A 20,356-nucleotide genomic window follows, 5' to 3' on the forward strand; every position below is an offset into this window, starting at 1 on the left:
CTGTGCATCAAAGGTGTATAAATACCATAAAGAGAGTGAATATCCTCACTCTATAAAATGTTTGCTGCTTTAGGGAAAAGGTATCAATTTCAAATTCTTCATTTGAAGTCCATTAAAGTCAAAGCAGCCCTTTCTGTTGGTTGAATAAGCTTTGCATCAGGCTGAAAACATGTCAAGAGTACAGTACAGAAAACAGAGAGTCTGGCAATGTGGTCCCTCTTCTTCAAATTTTCCCTCTTCCACCACAAGTCCTAAAAAGTCGTATGTAAAAGGGAGGAATATATGCAATTTCCTAGCTTATTTTGGACAACGTGAGTACCACACAGATATGGTACAAAAACCAGAATCTCCTCAACATTAAAAAAGCACATTTAAATCAGACAAGAATAAACTAAGCAGATCAGCCTCCCTCAGCCTCACACCTGCTCTCTTGTATTGGGACTTGACAATGCCTCATAACTCTCAATCTTCTATAATTTTTTTATATTTCCTACTTGAATTAAGGTTATCAGAAATATGGTATTTTTTTCAAGGTTTATACCAACAGAATATGCAGCAGGAATATGTCATCTCTGCTTTAGCCACTTTATAACCTGAGGATTAGGTGAACCATTTGGGCCATAGTGTTTCATGGGATGCTGTTTCCCCTGCAAACCACCCCATCAAGGAGTGGCTGTGTGCACTGCAAGTAGTCAGATGTAACTCTGCCATGCCTGAAAACCCCTGCAGTTTTCAGGCATGGCAGAGTTACATCTGACTACTCGCAGTGCACACAGCCACTCTGTCAAGCATCTGGTTTGTCTTGGAACCCTGCTCTTATTACTATTTGCCATTCAAATAAATGGCTGTGTCAGCTGTGGATTTAATATCCAAACAGTTTGAATTTTTTTCCAGTTTATAGGTAAAGATACTAAAAAGCCTGCTGTCAAGAGCCAACCCTGTGTGATGCCACTAAAAATACAGCTAATTAATGATGAGTCTCCATTGATTGTTGTGTTTATGGAGACATTGCTGAAGTGCTTAAAAGGATTGAACCCCAGCCAGGTTGGTTGCAGTGGCTGGTACAGCTGCAGATGCACCATTGCTGTTTGTTTCTCACTGGAGAGAAGAACTTCCTGCTTGTTCCCAGCTGTGTTACCAAACTGTTTCTTTTTGGGGTAAGAGCTATGGCTCTAGCTCGCACTCAAACAGTTGGATTAGAGGGAGGACCTGCTCTGTGTGAAGCTGACCCATCTCTATGGCCTCTCAACTGGGCTAAGGCCAAGAGAACCAGTCCAGTGCACGTGCTGTGCCTGCCTTGGCCCTGTGAGACACAGCCACTTCTGCTTGGTGCTGGGACAGCTTGGGTTGGCTCCTTCACTGCTGATTCCTGAGCACTGCTGAGGGACCACTGTGGTCCTTTGGCCCGGGCTCTTCTTCTGGTCCCAGGTGTCTCAGCCTGGGTTGTCACTGTATGTCAGCACACTGCTGAAGCATGAACCTCCTCAATGTCCAGGGAAGAGCTGTGGACTGATGTTTGCACTTGTGGACCTTTAATGCACAAGAGATTTCAAGAGAATAAACACTGGCTTCCTGCAGAGAGGTCTATGCCACAAAATGCAGCTCTAGGCTGCATAACTGAGGGGACTTACTCTAGACACTTCACTGACTTCTGCAGAGAAGAGCAGCATCAGGTGCAGGGTCAAGGCTGGGAAGCCCTAGAGACCATTTAGGAGCCTGTGATCTCACCAGACTGAGTTATTGCTCTCCTGCAGCCTATAATAAACAATTTAATTCATTTATACTGTGTTTTGACCTTGTGTTTCTATATCCGATAGAGCTGAAAGCAGGCACAAAAAATGATGGAATATTGCCATACCTAAAATTGGATATATTCATTCTATTAGCCATCTATTGTAGTCTGTACTCTTCAGAGTTGATGTTTTAACCTCATTCCTGCTGTACTATAATGAACAGGGTGCCTAGGAGCCAGGAGACTGAGCTAGAATGGGTGCTGAGGCTGAGGGTTGAGCTGTAATTTACATACATGCTACAGTCCTCAGATCTGTGTCTGTAACCATTTTTATATATGGTTATATGTACTCCTGCCACATCTCTAAAACATCTAAAACTGCAGACCAGAGCCAAGGCCAGTTTGCTATTGTAGACATGTAAAACTGAGAATCTGAGTGGTGGCTGCTGCCTGACAAGGTGACAGCATTGTTGCTGTAGCAACTGCACACTGGTAAAGAAACAGAAACCTTTTTGGTGTCTTTTTTGTCTGCAAAGCCCAGACAGTACAGTGCAGTTTAATGACTGGCTTGGGATTGGGTGCAGAACCCCTTGCTTTTCTTGAATTTTTGGTGGCAAAGTTTTTTTCCAACAATGCAGCTTTTCACTTTACATTGAGGAAAACATGGGTTGAACTTGCTAAGAGCAACTGAATAAAATGTAGGGTGAAGGATGATAATAACTGATAGGCAGACATTGTTGGTCCTTCTCTCCACTAAATATGTCACATGAAAACAGAAATGTAACCTGGAATAGGCTTCATTCATTCAAAAGTGAGCCAAATCTCTAAAGGCCATTAGCTATAACATGGGAAATGTGTAAGCCTAATGCACCTGCTCTTTAATCTACAAAAATACCATTCTAATAATACTGTCTTGAAGACATAAAGCAATTCCTTATTACAGTCTTTGGTTTGGGTTCACTTCCATTTTTTTAGATATAATTTCACTAAGGGAATCAGTAGCTTATAACTGTGGACGTTCCTCTATATGTTGCTCAGGAAATAAAGTGTTCCTTTGTTTTGGTAGAGCCCTTTGTACTAACCTTGAGTTTGAAGGGGTTTTTTCACTTGTTTTAATATATTTTAGGTTTTTTTTCTGGTTTGCATTCCTTCTGATGCTGCCCTGGCTACCTTTATAAACATCTGAACAGTTACTCTGTTTTCAGATACAAAGAACAATAGCACCTCAAGCGCAGTGAAAATACCAAATATTGATCTGTCCCTTGAATGCCAGAAAAGCTCAGCAGGAGGCACACAAAATATTTCTGAAAAATGATAGCTTTTCACCTGCAGACCTGGAGATTGCTGTCTATTATTACAAAGACCTGCTGGGGGGCTCCAGTGACCTCGAGCCTTCAGCTATTTGTGTCTCTTTCAAGGCAAAGAGAAAAAAATCTCAACCCTCTCCACAATGTTTGCATTCACCTCATTTCCCGTGTCTTTCACCTAAGTTATGAAGGTGCCCTGAAACACATCAGCCACAGTGATGCAGCAGCATCAAAATTTCACAACAGTGGTGGGACCTGATGCGTGAGCTGCTTTCAGAGTAAAGATTTGGCTGCCTTGTTTACACCCTTGCAATATCCCTATCACTTAATCAAGTGGGGTGGCTTTTGGAGATGTGACTCTTGCTATATATAGATTTAAAATCAAGCTGCATGCTTGATAATAATGCTAATTGCACTGTGTGCTCTGATGTGGCAATTATTTCCCTGTTAAAAACATGTTTGTGTTAACCTGGGGACACCAGAAATGTTAATGTTGCTTTTCCAGTCAAATTTGGCCCTGTGGGGGCAATGGGGGTTTCCTTTTGCTCTTCCTGGCCTGTTGGTGGCAGTGACCAAATGCTGCTGCTGAGGGGCACTCAGCAGCCACCACAGGTTGCTCAGGGATAATCTCCAGAGTCATCCATTTTGGAGAAACAGAGACTGCTTCATCTTTTCTTTTGGACAGGTTCTGTGTGATCCCAGCAGCCTGTTTCACTTTCTTGGTGTTCCCTTGGTGTTGTGCAGAGGGACAGTGGGCTCTGAGCTATTGGTCTCTCATCAGAGAATGGAAAGTGTGGTGTTTCAGTGAACAGCTGTGGGTGAACAACTAACTAAAGGAGAATTTGAACCCTGAGCTTGTGGTGGGAAGTGGAAGAAAAAGTGATCTGTGAATGGTGAACCTGCCATAGGATAAAGTATGCTTGAGAACACCTGCTCCACACAGCCCCTTGGGACCATGCTGCAGGACTCCAGTCTGACGTGCAGTGTCCCTGTGTGTTGTGGGAGCAGGTGCTACAGAGGTGGCAGTGCCACCCTTTGGGGTCACACAGCTTTTCTGTCTGCCTGCATTTTACTTTTATTGTGGTCATGAGGTAGTAGTGTGACAGTATCCCCCTTTTAATATGATAACTTTAGGTGATAACTGCTATAACAACTCCACAGACATTAAATTCAGCTGGAAGAGATAAGCTGAGGGTTTGTATGGATGTATGGTGATGTGCAGTTGGTGTGTGTGCCTGGCTGGGGAATGCAGTAGGAGCTCTTACCTTCAGTTTACAGCTGTAAAGTGTCCCTGGTTCCACTCATGGGAAAGGTGCTGACTTTCTTATTTTCTGGAGACTGTATTTTCTGAAGAGAAGATAGCAGAAGGCAGTATTTGGGATGGGGTAGATTCAGCTCTTGGCTTGGTAGGGAAGCCTGCCTGGTGAGCAGGGAGAAACAACAGCTGTGCACAGTTGAATTGGGTGTCCTTCTGTGCTTGTGAAGCTTAAAAATATCAACACAGAAGGTCTGACTGAGTAAAATAATTAATCTCCATGTATGGCAAAAATCCACATTAAATTACTAATTTTTAAGAATTTCAGTTAAAAATATCAAATAGATGTCTGTTATGTAGTAAATCTCCTGCAATTCAGTTGCATTTTTATGCTTTACTGCCAGGGATGCTCTAACTACTTTCACAGTCAAGGTGATTCCTCTGTTCTCTTGCATTAAGCACAAAATCAGGTACCTTGTGGTCCTTTTAAAATGTCACATCAGTTACTGTCACAGTGTGGGCTTTTTCCTGTCCTTTTGGTTTATCTTACTCAGTCATTTCAGTACACTCATTGTGTGTACCTATAGTATCCTCAGGACTTTGCTAACATTTCACTCAAGTTGTTAGTCTGAATTAGCCAGCCATACCAAACATAGCATCACATGCACCCCTACTGCAACCACAAATAATGAACAGAATACTAAAGCTCAGTTTGTCCCAATATGGTCAGAGTCTGCCACTGACAAAAGTTTTTTGAAAACTGTGGAAATAAAATCCAAACAAACCAATGCTGAGAGCTTTAAATCTCTCTCTGTCTCTCTTTTTATGACAAAAAATCTATATATTCTCCTATGGTTACTAACCCCTGAGATAATTTAATTTAACTCTTTATATATCTTATAACCTGGTTTTCTCTCCTGGATAAAAATGGAGAAATTGCAGAAATTGCTGTGACAATTAAAATTTAGGTTTTTTACTTCTGGTTTTCAACAGAGGGAGCTCTAAAGAAGCTTATCTTTCTATTGAGAGATTTAACAGACTGCATCTTCAAAAATGCTTGAGGAAACAGCAACTCCAAAGTACATGCCTTTCATAATCATGTTTCTAAGTGAACTAGGGCCAGCCTTGAATTCTCTAACAAGAGAGAGAGTTTTCATTGATTGCTGTATCGAGGCTGGTCTGTAGCTTTTTCTTGCTTGATGAGAGTCACTCTGGAAAACTCATCTTACAAATCTTCTTCCCTGGGGACACCGGGGGCTCCGCTCCTGCTGCCCCGGGGAGCGAGGAGCCCTCGATAAAGAGATTTACAGGGAGCAGGGATATCAGGGTGGGTGTTTCCCCAGGGGTGAGCTGGACTCACAGCTCTCATGGAAAGGTGAATTCCCAGACTGGTTAGAAATCACACCTGTGAGGCAGCAGGGCTCAGAGGACCTGTCCCAGCACCTTGGTGATGGTGATGCTCAGGTGTCCCATGCACAAGAGCAGAACCATGGGGTGGTTATGGAGCCAGCTGGAATGTGGGGTCACTGCCACTGGGGCTTGAATGCCTCATGCGTCCATGTGCTCCCCTGAGTACAAATGCACACCAAAGGGCCTTCAGGCTTTAAAGATAAAAATGTATTAGGAGCCAGGCTAGTACTGAGTGAGTAAGTGTGTGTGTAGAGACTTGGGCTGGTTTTATCAAAGCCATCTGTTGACAATATATACTTAATGTCTGGCAGGGACCTATGGAGTTTTTAAATTGTATTTGTATATACAGTACCTGGAAACACAACCCCAAGTTCTTCAAAAAATAATTTTGATTTACACTTTTGGGAGGAAAAAGTCATACCACTGTAAAAAACAGGGTTTTTACTGTTACAATGCAAATATACATTTGGCTATGTTATTAATGCTTTTACAAAGGGTTCCTTTTACCAATCATACAGGAAAACAGATCTGAGAAAAATGACAAATGCCACCCAGCCTTGCTGCAGCTTCAGCTTTTAGAAGCAGCAGGGTGTGGTTTATGGACTCAGTATACCTTTGCTGTTATAAGATCATCTTTGCTCTTGTCCTTGAACCAAAGCTTTTTATTAACAATCACATATTCTTTGTTTTTCAGAGGCTGTTGTACTAGAAGAAAATTACTAAAAAAATCTAAACAATGAAAACCTAAAAACCCCTGCTCCTTCCCCAGCTGACAGATATTCTTCAAAGTATAACAAGGTGCAGCAATCTGTGGATTCTGCTGACATACTAGAAATTATGTTCAAACTAGAAATCTTTCTCAGCAGTAAAATGGCAAAGACTAAATACTAAATTTTTGTTCTTGTAAGTCTTCACCTCTGGGTTAGTGTGATTCTTATTTTCTGGTTTTCTTTAGTCAGCCAGCTCCTGACATGGCTAACATTGATGTTTGTCAGCTGGGAGGTGACCGTACATCAACATAAAGGATTTCAGGTGTGACCAGTTTAGCTTACTGCTTTTGCTCTGTACAATTCTGTAGCAGTTTAAAATACAGTCTGCTTTGTATATCGAATCATATGATTAAGGAATGCAAACTCCTATACTATTCCATTGAATTGGAGTTCTCCCCCTACAATGGGGACTGTAGAAGGCTTTTATTGTTCTCTACAAGTCAGGCCCTATGCAAGCAAAGGTCAGGCTGCAGACATAACTGTATGAACAAAAACACTTGCTAGTAGAGGCTGTTTTGCTTGTAAACTGATACAAGGTAGGTTGTTTAAAGGCAGACAAACAGTATTTTTTTACTCAGGATAGACTGCATGTATTCTTAGATGTTTTGTTCACCGTACTTGCAAACTGCAGGAATGAGGCTTGTTTTGGAAGAAGGTATTTCATGAGTGGCTGCTTTGGAGTTTCAGGAGTGTGTGTACTTGTGCAGCCGCAGCTCCGGAGCTGTGCTGAACCTGACACCTCACCGGGAGGAAACAGCAGGAAGGCTCCCTGTGATCCTTATCTGGCTGCCTGTAATTATGAAAGCTTAGTGTGAGAGAAAACTTGTGTCACTGCTGCTGGAGCTCTGTGGAAATTGTCTTAAGTAATTCAATACATTTTGTCCTTACAATCTTGGTGGGCTCTGTAGTTCACATGCACAATCAAAACCCCCCACACTGTTAGTGAAAGAGAGGCTTCAGTTAAACAACATAAAATGTGAATTGCAAGTGGGGCAATGTCTGCGACCAGCATGAACAGCTCAGAAAAGAGCAAGTCCTGGCCCAGGAAGCCTCATCCAGGCAGAAGGAGGAAATGTCAGTGAGAGAAGCAGGTTCAGAGCAGAAGAGGCAGCAGTCTCTCATGCTGCTCTCATCCTCTGCACTGCCTGCAGGAAAGCTCTGACTGCAAGATGTACTGATGGGGGAACTTAAAAGACTCCCCAGTTTATCCTGAGGAAAGGCTGAGCCAGGAGAGGTTTATTGATTGCCAGCTAATAAATTGTTGACTGTGACACATGGCATCCACTCCACATTTTTAATTCACTCCTTCATTGTGCTCAACCGAGTTTCAGTTTAATAATACAGATCTGTTAAGGAAAGAACAGCAGTACAAAACCTTTAAAGAATGAATAATTTGAAATAGATCTAGAGATGTCAGTCTGACTATGAAAACTGGTCACTGTTGTGGAGCAGTGTAGTCCTTATACAATCATTTGTATAATTTATAGTAACTGTGCAGTTCTCATAGCCACAAGACTATCAGCACTCTTTCAGACAATATTTTTGAAAACACGTAATAATAAATCCCAGTTGGCAAGAAATCTCTTCTTTTAACTTTTAAAACTATTTCTTTTCAATACCACAACAATGTAGAGCTTTACAGAAATGTCAGGTTCAAACAAAGTCTGTGTTCTTTGAACAAAAAAACTCCTTCAATACTAGAAAATAGGAGTAGGCAGAAATATCTTCCAAGTAACGTGTTTCAAATTTCAGTTTGCTGCCAAGGGCAAATGGAGATACGAGGCTGGTGCCTGTGCCATGGTTCTGGCTGGTTTGCATCACCTGAGAGCTGCTTTGCTCTCTCACAGCTGTGCTCAGCTAGTGCCAGCCTGGAGGAGACACCTCCCTCTGCTGAGTTAGCCTGACCTGAGAATAAACCCTGGTTTGTTCTCCACATTGCTTGTTTTACAGAAGATGTTTGAGAGTATGGTTTTGCTATTTGAAAAAGTCAAGCATGTAACCACCAGCTTCCTCAGATACTGCTGTGTATTTGTGGAGCACAGGCCTTTGGAAATGGCAATTATACAGGAGAATTCAACTGAACTTTGCAAACATGAACTAGTGTAAAAATCATAGGTTTTTGGGGTTGGGATTTTTTGTTGTCTGCTTGGTTTTTTTAAGTGAGGCTGATATTAAGACTTTATCTTTCCTATTTAAATATTAATGATGTCTTTATGTTTTTTAAATATTAGTAGCTAATCCTATTTATATTTGCCCAAGATGCTCATGAACGTCAGTGGACCTAATCCATTCACGTTCATAGTTGTTACACCAGTCACATTGCCTTCCAAAAATCAGCCGATTGGTGTGCAACAAAAATGCAAAAGCTATCCTACTTAAAAATTTGAGAAGCAGAGTTCATTTGAGGAGCACAGTTGAGGTGATGATGGGAACAGGAGAGAAGGATGAGAGTGTGGTGGGACTCTGGGCTCCAGGAGGTGCATTTCAGGTGCTGAGTGTCCCCCAGCTGGGATCAAGGCCAGCTCTGATATGGGGCAGCTGTAGAACTGTGAGTCAGACTGGTGTGAAAAAAACTGGGAGGTTTCCTGGGGCCTCTCTCTTTTTAGGAGTCCCACTTAAGCTCAGTTCTTTGCCTGAGTGTGTGCCTGTACCTGGCTGTGTTCCTGCCTGCCCTGGCCTTGGCTTGGCTTCCTGGCCTGAGCTTGGTCCTGCCTCATCACTGCAGACTTGTCTGGTGAGTGCAGGACTGTGGCTGACCCCAGGTAATGCAACTGGACCTGCTCTGCCTGCTCAGAGGCTGTGGGACTGTGCTGCTTGTTTGGGAGGTCCCTGCCGGCCTTGCTTTGCCCCTGGCTCCCACCTTGCCCTCCTGGCCAGAGGTCTTGCTGCTCCCAGGTATGTGCTGAGGACTTTTTCCCCCTCTTTATCAAGAAAAAATTGTTGTCCAGTTGGTGTGAGTGTCTGTGTTTGCTTGGGAAGATGGATTTGTGGAAACGTGTGAGTGGAATTATTCTGATGTGGTATTGATTTGGTCATTAAAGAAATTAATTGTACTGATCTGTGTTCACAACTGGTGCTTTTTGTCAGAACGGTAGGTAGTGCATGTTTTGGTAATGTTAAAAACAAATAAAAGGCACGTAATTATTGGTTATACTGTAAATTCTACAGACAAGAGGGTTGATGCGTCTTACTATCTAAGAGAAGGAAATTATATCAGATGTTAAAATTTTTGTCAGTTTAGTGGGTTGAAAATTCAGAGCTGAAAAGGGATGGGGTAAATATTTCTACTGTGGGTTTCTTAGCTGAGAAATTTTATACCTCTGAGATTTCTTTCCTTGATGGCCAGAGCAAGTCAATGAGCTGATGTTGCCTGTGCCCATGGGAGGCCTTAACCACATTCACGTGTGCAAAGTACCCAGTTTTGAGAAGAATAAGAAAATGTAATTCCAAAAATAACTGATTAAATCTTGGGGAATAGCATTGTGTTGACCGTCCCCTAAAATAAAGCTCATGACTAGATAGCAGGTAACTAATACTTTCATAAGAAGGAATTCTGCAATAAAAGGGTACTTTGATGCTAAAACCCTTCACACTATGGGACAAAGCTCTTTCTCTGGCTCACTGCTTGTGGTAGCTTTGTTGGCAGAGTAGGGTAGAGGAAGAACAAATTCCTTGCTGCGTGCCAGGCTGAAGCCTGGCAGAGCTGCTCTGTGCTGCCCTGCCTGGAGGGCTGCCCAGGGGGACAGAGTTTTCCTCCTCCACACTCCTGGGCGCAGGGTCCCAGCTCCCACCTCTTTTATCAGTTGGGTCTTTCTGGAAGCAAATGCTGCTCCTGCTCTGTGCTTGGCATTCCCCATTCCCGGCTGGCCCCGAGCTGCCCTCCCCTGTTGGAGACCCTTTCTCCAAGACTGCTCCAGTGCTCTCTGAGGACTCCTCTGCTCTCTCCCTGCACTTCTGGGGTTTGGTCTGGGACTAAACTGGTGAAGGACTTTGAGGAGCTCTCATGTGCTGCTGTGCCACACCACTGCTGGTGGCCATGGGGCCAGCCTGGGCACAGCCTCGCCCTGCAGTGGCTAGGCCATCCTGAGGAAACCCTCTTCTCCTGCGGATGGGAAGCAGCCAGCACAGAGGGACAGCTACAGGAGCTAAGGAAATAGCTACAGTATGCATAACAATTAAAAAGAATGGATCTACTGTATTGGTGTTGCTCTTAATTTTCAGCTTTGACAGGTTGTTATTAAAAGACCAGACATGTTTTAGAAATGGTGGGTGTAAACATTACTTCATCTCTTTGCTATGAGTACTTGGTAGAGCTCTGCTCCCTCTTCTTTTTATTTTTCCTTCTTCCTTAAGAAAAGAGGAATGTTTTCTCTTTGTGAATAGGTGTAAAGTACTAGCTTGTGCCAAGATGCCTGGTATTTGGCCTCCTCACATGCTTGCAGGACACGGGCTGCATGTAAAGCAGAAGTGTAGAGGGTTGAGACAATGGATGTTGGGGAGTAATTGAAAGATTAAAAAGAAATCTCAGACATCGCAGGGAGACAAAAATTATAATGAAAGGAAAAGGAAGGAATAAGGGCAAAACTTTGGAGGGCAAAAGAAGCATATTTTTTTTTTTTTTTGAGGGACAAATGCAGTCATGCAGCTTTTCTTTGTTTTTTGGCATTTACATACTTTTAGCATGACAGGGGCATTGCAGTACAGGTTTTGGCAAGAACCTAGGTTAAAATAAAAACCTACAGTGCTACTGTACCCTTGTTCGATTCCGTGATGGAGAGAAAAAGGTAATGACGTTCAAAATGTTTTCCATTCTTCTCTGTGAATCTCCTCTCTTCTCTATGAATTATTTGAAACCCTTCTTAACAGCTCAGACTCGAGGCCAGCTTGAAACTTCACATTAAGCAACACAAGTGAACAAAATCTCCTCTCTCTTGCAGCTTAGCTCAGTAAATAGAGGTTCCCGTTGCCTGTTGCCCTGTGCTGGTTCCTTGGGCAGGCTGCACAAGCTGCTGGAGCTCAGCCCTTCCACCCTGGGCCAGGAGCAGGTCAGTGCCCTCGCTGCTGCGGATCAGAGCAGCTCCGGATTGCTCTGAGTGACTCGAATCCACCCACCTCGGTTTGGTTGGTGGAAGGGTTGGTTCCTGCTTGCCCGAGGAGTCAGAAGCAGCTGAGCTGGCAGGGCCCCATTGGTTCCTCTTTGAAGCAGGAAAAGGTGCGCGGTTGGGGGGTCCCGGGAGGCCGGGAAGGTCCCTCTGTGCTCGGGGCTTCAGGGGCCGCCACTGCCGGGCCTGGCGCTCCGGGGATCCTGCAAACACTGGAGGCAGGGAATTCATCTCTCCACAGAGAGATGATGATTATTAATGCTGATGTTAAGGGACCTTTGTCCGCCTCTGTACTTTGAAATAAATTTAGGTGATTTACCATTTTCTAAATAGAAAAACCTTTTCAGAATTCTTGAGTTCTCTAATAATTTCTTAATAATATTATTAATTAAATTAATAATGCATAAGTGAACATTAGTAAATCTTTGCAGAAGAATAAATCATCTTCAGAAGAATACAACTTTAGAAACACAAATTAGTGTTTGGAATTCTTCAATCTGAAAGATCTCTTTCTTTTACTGAGCACCCTATTGCTAATTAGAAGGAATATGTAAAAATGTCATATCAGGTTCCATCACAATTCAATAGACTTCACAGCTATTTAAAATAAAAATTAGTAGTAATATAAACAAATAAATTTACTCTCAAGCATATCTGAACAAGACATAATGTTTACATTTTATTTTGCATAAAAATTCTTGCACTTCTAAGACCACTGGAGTTTCTTCCAGAGTGACTGTATGCCTACCTTGAAACCTAAAAGAAATAATTGTTTAAACTACTATAATGTAATACATATAGTGCTGTACCACTGACATCGTTGCATTGGGTTTTTCCTGTAACACAGAAATCCCAAATTTTCACCCAAAACATTTGTAGGAACCTGGAAAATAACTTTTATTTCCTGCAGAAAACAACCATCAAGTTTTTATTTACAAAATACAAACTCAAGTTTTATGTAGATACATTAATAAGTGCAATAAAAAAAAGAAAAAAAGAAAATCCTGGCTTGTATTTAGGCTTAGAGAGGACTCTGGGAAGACCTTATGGTGACCTTGCAATACTTGAAGGGGACTTATAAGAAAGATGGGAACAGACATTTAAGAAGATCTGTACTGATGATGGTAAAAGGACAAGGAATAATTGTTTTAAATTAAAATAGGGTCACTTCAGCCTCAATACAAGGCAGAAATGTTTCATCACCTTCCTCATGAAACAGCAGAATAGGTTGCCTGAGGAGGGGGTGGATGCCCCATCCCTAGAAACATTCAAGGTCAAGTTGGACAGGGCTCTGAGATGCCTGAACTTGTTAAAGATGTTCCTACTCATTGAAGGAGATTTGGACTTGACCTTTAAATGTCCCTTACAAACCATTCTGTGATTTTAAGAATCATTTTTGGAAGCTGGATGAGATTCCCAAAAGATCTACACCCTTATTTTGTTTTTCATATATGAACATTTGGTTGACTAAGGTATCAGCCTTTTGGGGATAGAAAATGAGGATTGCCTGGTGTCCTGTCCAGGTGTCACTGAGATTTTTTTATTTATTTTAAAAAATCAGCCACTAATGGGATGCAGACCAGGACACACATCCATCCTCATGAAGATTTATGAGGCTGCTGCTGTTCTCATTTCATTAACCCTGCTGGGGGCCATTCACATGCTCTGAGTCAGGAGAGACAGGGGCTGAGCAATTGGGCAATATCCACCCTCCCAAGGGCAGGAAGGTGATGAGGAGGAGAACAAGGCATTTTCAGGAACTGTTTCACTAGCATGGTCCAATTCAGAGCAGCTGCTGATAGACTGCCTGTCCTCCCTGTGCAGGGAAGCACCACTGGATTGACATCTCTTGGTGGGAATGTCCTAGAAATAATTTTTTCAGAGGTCTGCTACTCTGACAGAGATCTGTGATTTTTCAGAAGATGACTCAGAAAAGCCCAGCTTGGTTATGGAGGGCTGACACAACGTCAGGAAGCGGAGTCACGGCTCGCTGCCTGGATGGAATTCTTTGAAGATATTGCTGCTCAGGAAATGTGAGGGACAAACTATAAAGACACAACCTGAAGCTTGCCAAAGTGTGTCTGAAAATGTTTGATCTGTGTGTCAAGTGTCTGCCCTTTGTAAATGGCTCTTTTAAAGCTATATGTGTAACCCTGCATTTGCAGAGTACAGCCAGTTTGTGAGCATCGCTGATGAAATCTCACAATTACTTAAATAGTGTGCCAAGAGCAAGTTTTTCAGATTAATAGTGACAAATACTACCAGGAAATTTGGCCTGATAGCAGAGTATGAAATTGCAACAGTAAATAGACATTTGAAAACTTCACACAGTAGAAATAATTTAAATTCTTTCTCATATTTACATCAACAATAAAGGAATTCAAGGACAAGAATGAGAGATAAAAATACTGTTTGGAAGAATGGATGGCCCATTGCATGTCTGAGTAAACAGATCAGCTTCAGGTTGTTTTCAGGAAGAACTGGAACTGGAGAAGCTGTAACTTTCCTCCTCCATGGAGTCTGGCAGCAACTGCTGGCTGGAGCTTCACATTCTGCAAATGCCAAGGGGGTCAGGCCCCAGGGGCAACACCAGCCATGTGTGCTGTCTTTGTTGCAGTCATGCAGACCTGAATGATTTTACCTGGGAGCTTGAGATGATTCTTCTTCACATCACATTCCACCCTTACTGAGACTGAACGCGGAAGGACAACCCCTTGGGTCCAGGAGGAGGAGGCAACATCCCACCTCTGCTTCCCAGGAGACTTGGTTGTAATTTCTCAGCTTCATACATCTAGAGAATCTGGACCAAGGTTCAGTGCCTGGTGCACAGTAGGTCCTTTGCTGTTTACCAGGGAAAGAGGAAATGTGACCCTCAGTAGCCCTTTGTGCCAATTCTGGCATCTTTGTGAATATGGTATTTGCTGTTAAGATTGTGCAACTCTAGTCAGGTGGCAAATTTGGGGAACAGGAGTGTGCAGAATAGCCTGTGGTCTTCAGATGTCATTGTGTGTGTGATGGAATGAGCTCCTGAGAGCTCTAGGGGTAGCAACGGAGACTGCTGGCAGATGGACAAACCAAAATGTGTGTGTTCTCCAGAAGAAAAGTGGAAACCTCTAGGATGTGATAATGGAAAAGGGGAAATAGTTAAACTAAGGAACTGCCTCATTGTCACATGTCAGAAGAAAGAAAAAAAAAATGGAGAAAATGAGGATAGGGATCCAGATGTCAGGTTTTCACCTGTCAATTCCATTTACACAGACTAGACACCTCCTTTACAGCTGGGGCTTTGATAAGGTCTAACACAGGTGTTATGTTGGGGGCTCTTTTTAGACTTCCATAGCATTAATAAGGTTTTTCTAAGGAAATCATGCCAGAGACAGGATTTTTGACATTACTTTATCAGTCCCCTTCTGAATTTTGGGCCAACTTCTAACCAAATTTGGTTGTTCTTAAAAGTGATATGAAAATAGCTGCAGAGAAAGAGGAAAGAACTTTAACTTTTTCTGAGGGAAAAATTGTATTCATTAGAGAATCCTCTAAGGACTTCAATCTTGGGACATAAATTGTATGAGAAATAGTATTTTATTTTGCTGCTCAAAGAACTATTTGTCTTAACATCTTAACAAGATCTTTAAAAAGTTACATTTAAAGAGAGCCCTCTCTCTCATTTTGAGGCTATTAATCCCTTGTGCTACAAATGTTTATGTGCAGGACTAGTCTTGGCAGATCATTAGGCTTTAAAGCTATTCCCCATTAAGTCCATATATAAATACTTGCAATATCAGGTCTTTGCTGAAACTAAATAAATGCTAGAAAGAGCTTTTTACTGTGGCTGGAATGAAATGTCTTCAGTGATGGTGCATGATGCCCTCCAAGTTCTGGGGTTTTTAATGAAAGGAAAAATGGTAACAAACGGCTTGCTCGCCATACAGAGATCTGAAGGGATATCCTTTGTAAGGAGACTTACTGACCCTCTGCTCCAGCATAGTACAACTAGGGAAAAAACAAACTCTGGATAAATTAGATAAAGAAATTTGATTTTATGAGTTATGGTGGTTGCAAAATTCCTGCAAAATGCAATCCTGTTTACATAGTTAAAAAAATTGATCAATGTTCTATGGCTATTTACACAAGGGAATGGAAGCTGAATCAAATGTTTAAAAAAAAAAACCCAAAAACAACACAGTTTTTCTTGATTATTTAGAAAATATGAAAAAATACCACACTGATGTCAGACTGGCACTGTGTTTCAAGATTTAAAATTAGCATTGAACAGTCTGTTCTGGAAGTCCATGGTTTTGGTACATTTTTTTTCCACCACAGTCAGGCTGGATTAACTCGCGCTGCTCTCCGTGCTTTGAGCGCTGTGGCTGCTCAGTTAGGAATGCAAAACTACAACGAACAAGAGGGAGGAGGAATTATTAGGATTGTTTACAAATTTCGATTTGCATGAGGGAGCAGAGATGTTGACAGTTATACTTTGAGAATCAAGCTACCGCAGCTGGATAAACACGTACTGGATATCTCAAGGCCTCGCTTTCTCCCACTCCCATGGCAGAGAATGAAGCAAATGCAAGTCCAAGCTAATCTGAAAAATAATAGAACAGCTTTCAACAAAACCTATTTATCTATGAGGTCAAAAAGGCTCAGCCTAGTTACACTCCTAGGGAGGCTCTACTTGACAACATGGTCATACTATCTCAGGGCTGGGAGCTGTAGTGTTACAGACCACCCAGAATTATTGCTCCCACAAGGCAATGGTAATGGTGCTATGATTTCATTGCCTGCAGACCTGATCTAACATTTAATAGCTTGGGTAGCCATGGGAAACCTGCTGCATTTTTGTGTCTTATGGATCACTTTTCCTGAGTACTTTTTAGGCACTGATAAAACTAGTTTTGTAGACTGGAAAAATACAGAAGGGTTGTTAGAAAAGAAATGAATAAGCAAATATTGGTATTGGTGTGCAGAGCTTCAGCAAAGGTAGCTGTGACTAATGGACAGGTTTTATCTTCTTGGGCTTCAGTGTGTTTGACACACCAGAATTCCATCAAACTCCTTATAGGAGTAAAAAACCTGATGGTTTTTATGGTTAAAATAAAACAGTGTATTCTCTGGGATGAAAATGTGAATGAATCCCAAATGCAAAGGGCTCTCAGTTTTCTGAATTTATAGACAAACCTCCTGGGGCCTTTGGGTGCATCCAGCAATGTGAGTATGAGTGCAGGCTACAGGAAATAAGCACTTGGGAAAGCTGTTCTGACCTTGTGTTGAGAGAAGTTTCTAGAAATAAATTCCCATAAATCTATTCTTATTGCTGAATGATCTTCGAGATGATGGACCATTCTCTATGTAGGTCTGTTTGAAAGAAAGCAGCAAAACCAAAACAAACCCAAGGATAAACCCCAAACAAACTTGAGAATGTTTTTGTAGAGGTTGGGTTTCTATTCTTGCTTCCTCTGAAGTCAAAAGAAATTTTGCCATAGGTTTGAATGGGAGCAGATTTGGCTTTAGAAAGGAGCAGTTTTCATGGGAAAATATTTGTGCACATAGAAATCTGTTTGTGTAAGTGCTGATTTACATATTCAAGTGCCTGTTTGCATAAAGAAGTTTGTTTGGGCCCAGCTGTTCATAAATACTGCAAGGTGCATGTAAAAATCCTTTTCTCTATTACTGTTGGAAAAACTCTGTTCCCATCCAGCTGGAGCTGCAAAGTAACGTGATCTCTTTTGTCTTTTTCTTGCCCTCTGAGCTGTCTCACATCCAAAATCTAACAATATAGCTTTGAATTATGGGAACTATCATGTTGATTTCCAGGTAAACCTTTCATATCTACAAATAATTTTTTGTTACATTCATGCAGGTGTGAGTAATGTTACTAGTAGGCTGAGATGAATCTTTTTATATCATGTTGCACTCTGGATAATGAATAGCACATACTTTAATCAACATGCTCTCTCTTTTTGTGGGTTGTTGTGTTGGGTTTTGGGTATTGGGATGGTTATGGTTGATGGCTGGAATTTTTTTGAGTGCATTAGGATGTAGTGACTCACATCTGTATGTTTGTGGTGGGTTTTGAGTGTTTGGTTTGTTTCATTGGACGCATTTTCAATTCTGAATACTGAAGTCACGTCTAGCACCAAATGGGAATGGTGCCATCATTGTCTTCCCAAGAAGCTCCCAGATTTGTGACTGCAGTTCTCTCTGAATTGTAATTTTGCACAAGCACAAACACTGCCATAAATATCATATTGAACAGAATTCCCGGCGGGTCCCCCATGGTCACACCTGGTGTTGGGATCCCCAGTGTGTAAGCACTTCCTTTAAAATCTGTTTTGCAGTGATGATTAGCTCTGGTGTCAGGGAAAGCACACATGGAGGAGCAAAAGGAGACAGGAACTGCTCTGATGTTTCCCTCCCAGCTCATTCAAGAGACTTTGATCCCAAATAGTCTCAGAATTCAAAGCCCTTTAAAATCCTCAGTGGTTATAAAGATGAATATTGGATATCATACAGTTTTTAGTTTAGATTAGAACTAATCTTTTAGAAAAAGAGAATTTTAGCTGCAGGTTGTCAATAATGCTTCTGTAGGGCTAGAAATGTTTAATTTCCATCCGAATATTGGGAACTAAAGCTGACTTTCCACAGTCTGTGATCTACTTTGAATGCTGCTGCTCTTGTTTACTATTTTGATATCTATAAACCTTGTCATGGATAGAGATTTTTGTGTGATTTTCTTTTTGAATATATCATATTAGTCATGGATTTCTTTGGGATTGGGATTTTTTTCCCTCCTTGTTTTGTAAACCACAGAGAAACTTCCCACTCCTTGTGTTGTTGTTAATTCCTTGAGCAGCATGCCAGAAGAATGTGGTGTCATAGAAACATCTCTTCCCAACTGAACAGATGGATCCCATGGCCAGGAGTGGGTGGGTTTGGTGTGCTGTTCTTGGCAGCCTGACTCATGTAGCCCAGGAACAGGGCTCCTCTGCAGCACTCCTTTGGTAGCGTGTGGCCCTCATAATGTCTATATAAACTGGAATAAATTTGTGCTGTTCTTCCAAAGATGGATGGTTTGGGCTGTGATGCACTCCTTGGTCTGATCTTCAGAGAGAACTGTAAAGTCTTTCCCTGTTTCTCTTTCCTGATGAAGGAGTTTTTATGTTGAAGAAAGACCCAGATGCTTGGTCCGGTTTGAAAACGGCCCCAGTGTCGTTTGAGATAGCTCAGGATGGGATAAGTGGCATCAACCCCCATGTGATCCCCTGGGACTGGGCATCACTTCCAGTTTCTGTTCTTTGTCACCTCCCCATCTCAGCCAAGTCCTGGGCACAGCTGGAGGCACCCAAAACACCCCCATGTCCCATGAACTCTGTAGGTTTAACCTCAACACCCCTCACCACACAGCTGAGTCTCCCTGTGCAGTTTGGGAATGCTCAGTACAGCTGAATCCAGCAAAGCACCTGTGTGTGACTCATTCTCTGTGTGTTGTATTGTCTGTTTTGATGGCTTGGTTGGAAAGCCTTAAGAAGTTTGTTTGTTTTCCAGCTAGCTGGTATTGCCCTGGATGTGGGTATTCTCTTCTAAAGGGAGAGACTGAGCTGCCCATGCCCCAAAATACCAAGGAAATGTCCCTGTCTGACATCTCCTAGTAATCTGAGTGCTGCTTTTGCTCAGAGAGTACAGTGCTAGTGTTGCATGTCCTGAGATCTGAAATAAACCCCTTAAAACCTGTACTGGAAAGGCTATCAAAAATACTCCAAAAAGTGAGAGGAATTAAATCATTACTAGGAAAAAAATCCCCTTTTTTTTTTTCTCTGGATCAGCCCAGGTTTTATCAACTTTCCCCTCCTGATTTTAGAATGGGGCATAACTGGTAGAAAAGGCAGTTGTTCCATGGGAAATACCCATTTTGAACTTGCAAAAAGATGTTTATTTGTGATTCTATAAAAGTCTTTGATAAATTCAGTCAATTTTTGGGAAAGATTACTGAATTCTTATTGCACTGACTGAGGGCTATATTTGGTGTTTTCAAAGACTCTCTATTGCTTTGTAGAAAGCTCCAAGTCTGTTTTTGACTTAGGAGTTACTCAGGTGGATTTTTGTGGTTAAAGTTCACTACTGAGAGAAGAATCCTGTGTGTGCCTTGAACTTCAGCAAGGAATCAGCTGCATCTTTCCCCTTGCACATGAAGGTTCCCAGCCCTGGAGGAGCAGCTCATTTGCCTCCCATCCCGAGGCTGTACAAACACAATGTGTTCAAGTTTTGGCTTTGCTTATTTGTTTGCTTGGGTTTTTTCCTAATGTGAATGACAGAGTCCTTCATTACAATTATCTGCTCCTGCTGTTGATTTCCCATTTTTCTCAGCAGTCCCTGGCTCTTCCCTTGGAGATGAATCTCATCCCTGTGGCAGCAGAAGCTGATGAGCTTTGAAGGGGCAGAGGGAGTCTCTGTGCAATCAGTGCAGACAGTGCAGTGCTGGGCCAGAAGTGTTGATGTGTGACAGACACATTATGGTGACCTCTGCTTTTTCAGAAGCATCACTTCGTGTCCAAGGAAAGGAATACACTGCCCTGTTCAGGTATTCAAGGATAATAAGGTCCTAACCATAAGTTCTCAGGCGATATTGTACTTCTACCAGGCACTCAAACATGGACATTGACCTTTTTTAATGTTCTGGAAGATGAGTTTCCACTTAAATTATATCTTGAACATTAAATGAAGCCACTGTGTAACTATAACTACATGAAGGATTTATTTAAAAAAAGAAATAGATGCAT

At 42.0% G+C, this 20,356-nt stretch overlaps 1 long non-coding RNA gene across 1 annotated transcript; it reads left to right on the plus strand.

The window, feature by feature from the left end:
* The first annotated feature begins 9,028 nt into the window (after positions 1–9,028).
* LOC117244994 lies at positions 9,029–15,749 on the plus strand. The gene is made up of 3 exons (XR_004499057.1): positions 9,029–9,369; positions 11,412–11,519; positions 13,496–15,749. It is a non-coding gene; the product is annotated as an uncharacterized LOC117244994 (long non-coding RNA).
* The last annotated feature ends 4,607 nt before the right edge of the window (positions 15,750–20,356 follow it).

The sequence above is a fragment of the Parus major genome, chromosome 11 (genome assembly GCF_001522545.3).
Source record: "Parus major isolate Abel chromosome 11, Parus_major1.1, whole genome shotgun sequence".
NCBI classification, from domain to species: Eukaryota; Metazoa; Chordata; class Aves; order Passeriformes; family Paridae; genus Parus; species Parus major.